Consider the following 5,973-nt stretch of genomic DNA (forward strand, 5'->3'; position numbering starts at 1 on the left):
ACAGTTGTGACAATCATAAATGTCTCCAGACATATGTTCTCTGGTAGAGGAGTAGGCAAAATTGTTGAGAGCTACTGATTAAAAATATAAAATTACAATTGTGTAATACTTTCAATTTAGATAGGCAATAATCACTCATCGACCCTAGTATCATGCAGGGGATGTGTACATAATGTTGGTGTCCATGATATTGCCAATTTATATTTACCTAGAAAATGAGAAAACACAAAGAGCACAGAAACTCAATTTGTGAACATTGCCACTATACATTCTTTAAGTAGTAAACATATTTGATAGTGATGTAAACTGACACAACAAATATTTTCAGGGTCAAATGAAGAGCTTTGTTGACTGCATTTATTTATATGTTAAAGAAAGCAAAATTTACCCTTGGCCTGTATAAGCCATCAACCCATACAGAAGGGAGTATATAAGTTTAAGCTCTTAGCACTAAAGAATAATATTTTGAATATATCTTCATATTTATATAGATATTAATAAAATGTTATGAGTTAGTATTTTGTTTCATACCTTGCTATATCCATTGCATGGTTTCTGCTATTAGTACTCTGAATTATTTATTATACTTGCCAAATACTCACTAGGTACCATTTTTTTCCCAGAAGTTCTGTTAGCAGCGTACAACTAGATAAATATGATCATAGTTCTCAAGGAACTTAATATTTAGTGGAAATAAGCTATCCTATAAGATAAAATAGCAATATAATATACTTAGTTCTATGATACAGTGAAAACATTGTAGAGGTGTAGAAAAGATACTTCTAGTTCAGTCATAAAGGCAGTGCAGGAGGTACCTGATGGTTTTAAGCAGATGAGTGATGTAGTTTTGAATGTGTTATAGATAAAGCTTCAGGGCTGGAGGCAAGGAAACTACCTCAAAACACTTTAAAAGTGATCTAGATAAGATCTGTTAAGGGCTGAAATAGGCCAGTGGTAGAAGGCTGAGGGGAAAAGACAAGACAAGCTTAAGAAATACTTTGAGAAAAATATCATAAGAATTTCATGAATTACATGATGTAAAGTTTGGGGACATAAAGGATTATCTCCCCAGATTTTAGCTGTAGGTGACTGAATAGTTACGTACCACTAATTGAGATGAGAGAAAAGATTTAGGGAAAAAAGATTATGGGTTTCCTGAATTTCTATTGGTAATAGTACACATAACTAAGGCATTTTACCTGGTTTGAGTTTAGTATACTTAGAAGCAGAAAAGAGAAATACTAAGATTGATTCAAGGTTAGGGTAGCTTTTTTTTTCCTTCCCTCAGATGGGTATAGTAGATAAGATGGAAGCTGGAGAGATTTCAGACTGATGGGGAATATGTGCTCTAGGTGATGAATCAAGGATATTAGGCTGTCTAGAAAAGTGAAATAACAAAGCTCCTCTTAGACCCTGAGAATATTTTGGGACCCATTGATCAATACAATGGAACTTTATAGAATTTCATAGAGTGGGTATACTATATGTTGTGGTATAAAAAGTTTGGATGAGAAAACTATTTTTTCCAGCAAGTGAGAAGCTGAAATTTAAGATTCCTGATTTATGATAGTATTAGGTAGTAACAAGATTTAGACTATCACCATGTGTGCACATAAGGAATGGAATCAAGGTAGTTAGGAAATAGCCAGAAGATGGTTTTTGAATTAAACATCCAAATAAGACTTGCACTAAACTAGTGTTATGGTAGGATTTAGAGTGGGGGGGGGGGGGAGGAAAAGAAAGAGAAACAATATACAGTGTCAATGCTTTTTCAATGATTTTAATGACTTACCAGATCTTCAGTATTAAAGAGGAGTAGAAAAACCATATGGAGATGACTTCCAAAGAAAATGATACTTTTATTTATTCCTTCAGTAAAGGAAGATAAATGATTTGGAACTTGCACTCAGCACTGAAGATGTATTCAAGGAATTGACTTGAGGGAAGAAATATCTTTCACTTGAGAGAATGACAAACATATCATTGCTTAAAATATTGTGGGAAGAATCAAAGCTGAGGCAATACTTGCTCACTGATATGAACTACCATTGACTTTACTATTTTACATTCACTTTAATGCTGCTTGGGAGTTCCTATATAAAGAGACTGTCAAAATGTTCTTTAAAATAAAACCAAGAATTGGAAAGCACAGTAAAATTCAACTTGTCCTGATCAAAAAATAAAGCAGATTTAGAGAGAAAATTTGTCATAAATAGTAGAGATGAGTGTCCAAGTTTCATGGTGCAGTTTTCTTTCTAAGTATTCAAGTTCCTTAAGGCTTGTATAAAGATCATCAAAACTCCATTTGAGCATACTTCTCTGTATAATAGTGATGGGATGCTTCTCTAGTAATAAACTTGATTTAAGATCCTTGGGACCAATAAACAGTCAAAATGTTAGAAATATTTCAAGGCATGGTAGGTAATCAAAATAAAGACACTGACTAGAGGAAGCATTTAGGAATTAAGTGAATGTGTGCGTGCAAGCAAAATAAGATTACAGTAGACTTTAAGATAGTGTACTCCTATCCACAAAGTTTTTTACTAACAAAAAGTACTGTTGAGTTGCTAAAGGTAACTGTTACTACGGTGATGAAAATATAATGCAGTTTGACAAAGACTACATTTTACATTAATCTCATGAGTGTATGATACCAGCATATGTTTCCAAAACTCAAAAATGGTACTCACAACCCAGTTGCTATAAATAGTCATAGCCTTACATTTACTTATTCCTTTGCTTATTTAATCCTTCCAAGGAACCTATGAAATAAAGCCAATAGCATCCTCATCTCACAATTGGAAAAATAGAGGATTTTGATGATATTTCCAGAGTTACACAATTAGAAATTCCAAGATTACATGAAGGTTTCATTATTTCAATGATAGTCCAAACTAATGAACACCTTATTTATGCTTAGACCTAAATAGTTCTTTGCAGTTATCATTTTTATTCTTTTTATAATTCACATTAACACTAGGAAGGCTCACCACTACACCAACAAGAAAATGATATAGATTAATAAAATGAAACAATATGGGGAACAGGGGTGGCTCAGTCAGTTAAGTGTCTGATTTCAGCTCAGGTCATGATCTCCCGGTTCATGGGGTCAAGGCTCATGAGTTCTGTGCTGACAGCTCAGAGCCTGGAGCCTGATTGGGATTCTGTATCTCCCTCTCTCTCTGCCCCTCCCCCTCTCATTCTCATTCTCCCTCTCTCAAAAATAAACATTAAAAAAATTTTTTAAAGAAAATGAAGCAATAGATTTACCTAAAACACATCTCATCACAGAGTCATTTTTAGACATTTCATCCACAAAAAGGTGATATAATTTTATTGGAGAATTCAGATTAGGCCTTCATAATCTCTAAGTACTCACCCTGGGGAAAAGATTCTACAACTCAGAATACTTGGAAGTCCTCTTTCTTCTACTATGAATTCTTTCATTCAACATATAATAAGCACCTACTATGTGTCAGATAGCAAACAGATGTCCCTTACATTCATTTCTATAAGGAAAGGATACAGAGAATAAATAAGATGAATAAATAATACATATATATGTATATGTATATATGTTAGCTGGTGGTAAGTATAAGGGAGTAAAGTAGGGAAGGAGAATAAGCAGGGTTGAAAGGGTATGGAAGCCAGTTTAACAATAAATTATATTTAGAAAAAAAAAAGAAAGAGGGTGTGGTGATTTTAAATAAGGGCAAATCTTAATGAGAATGTTACATTTACATGAAGGCCTAAAGGAGTAGGGGTAGAGTCATACCACAGATGATTAGAAAAGATTTACAGGCATCAGAGCTCCTGAATGGCTCTGTCTGTTGAGCATCTAACTCTTGATTTCAGCTCAGGTCATGTTCTCAAAGTTAGTGAGTTTCAGCCCCGCATTAAACTGGGCTTTGTTTATGTTCTCGCTCAGAAAGAAAGAAACTTTAAAAAATTAAAAATAAAAAAAATTAAAGATTACAGGCAGAGCAAACAGAAAACACTAAGGTCATGAGGCAAGAGTATGTGTGTCATATCCCAGAAGAGAAGAGGACAGGATGGTGGCATGCAGACAAACAGGAAGATCAATAGGAGATAAGATAGAGATCTATGGGTGAGGGGGAACCTTTCACATCCCCCAGGGCCTCACAACCCATTTAATAAATTTGTGTTCTTAAATTTTTTTTAATGTTTATTTCTTTTTGAAAGAGAGACAGAGACAGGGAGACAGAACACAAGCAGGGGAGGGGCAGAGAGACATGGAGACACAAAATCCAAAGCAAATTCCAGGTGCTATACTGTCAGCACAGAGCCCAATGAGGGGCTCTAACCCATAAGCCTTGAGATCACGACCTGAACCGAAGTCGAATGCTTAACTAAATGAGCCACCCATGAGCCCCAATAAATTTGTCTTTTACTCAGAGATATGAAGTCATCTGAAGGTTTTCAGCTGGAGTAACCGAATCTGACATATTTTAGCAGGCTTCTTTTGTTTCGAATAGACTATAGGGAGCAAGGGCAGAAGGAAAAGAGCTAAAGACTGCATCAAGAATCTGAGCAAGTCATGCTGACATTTTGGATGAGAGTAGTTTCAGTAGAGATGAAGAGCATCTGGATTCTGCATAAATTGTAATGGTAGAGCTATAAAGGGTGGATGAGTGACTGCTTGAGAGAAAGACAGGCGTAAAAAATGACTACATTTTTTGGCCTGAAGAATTAGGGTGAAGCTACCATGAAGTGAGGTGGTTAAAGATAAAAGGCTATCATTTGGATTCTGAGTGCTTCTTGCCAATAGTAGTATTTTAGAATCACCTGCCTGTTTGAGCCTTGACTTTTTGGTCTTCTTATTGTTGGTTTAGTGCCAAGTTACATCAAATCATTTCATGCATTATGTCCATTAATAATAAATACCCCCTTTCTTTTTATTTTTCTTGAGTATGATCATATAATAAATGAATAATGTGAATAATGACATTTAACTCATGTTTGCTTTTGCAATTTGAAAAGGCTATGATCATTTTAGTCTCCCCAGCAAATCAGACCTGCTCAGTCAGAATTGCAATTCTATTTATTTTACTCATCAATTTAGCAATTTTTAGAGACTAGTGAAAGGTTAACTTGCTAATTTACACTTTCCAAACTTGCCAAGAAAGAAGATGCATGGAAGGATACAGATAACTCTGTGATATGTTACAATTAATTCACCTTTTTCTTGTCTTCATTAAAGAACAATGATGAACTTTGGAAATAAGAATTTTTTAAATGACTCTAGTCATGAGCAAGAAGGAGCCAAATGACTTAGATGAAGGACTGAAGTCACTGAGGTTAAGTTAGCCCCTATCCAATTACTAAATGGCTGAGTCCTTAGGTAGAGTCACAAAACCTAGCTGGCCCTCAACTTTCCTAATTATTACCATGCATTTGTTGTGTAATTTTAAGAATTAACAAAATAACATATGCAAAATATCTCAATACACCTGAAAAATATAAAGGGCAAAACTAATGTTAGCTTATAATTACCACAGCTTCAATATACACAGAACTAAAAAATGTAAAATGATTTAAATCACTGAATAAAAAAGGTGGTACACAGGTTCAGGTATGAACCACTGTACTCTATTCCTCTACTTTCCACTTCTTTGTGTTTCATGAAAGTTATTCACATCTCTTACAAATCATTTCAATAATGTCACTTTTACATGTTTAGAGACAGAACTTATATATGCAACTTTTAGCACGACTATTTGGCCATGAGCAACCATAAAAATTAAGCAAACGACAAAGAATGTTCATTACTAATTCACTCCCATTCTGCTGAACAACCATGAACACTTTATTTTCATATTCTTTTTTAACTTGAAAATTATTCCACGTTATTAAAAATTAACTATGTAAAGAATGCAGCCAAACTGAAGAGACTAAAAATGTTTGTACGTATGTATTTGTGCAGCATGTACAATACTTTTAATGAGAGGAGAA

Source organism: Hyaena hyaena, unplaced genomic scaffold (assembly GCF_003009895.1).
Source record: "Hyaena hyaena isolate Hyena2069 unplaced genomic scaffold, ASM300989v1 scaffold_867, whole genome shotgun sequence".
Taxonomy (NCBI): domain Eukaryota; kingdom Metazoa; phylum Chordata; class Mammalia; order Carnivora; family Hyaenidae; genus Hyaena; species Hyaena hyaena.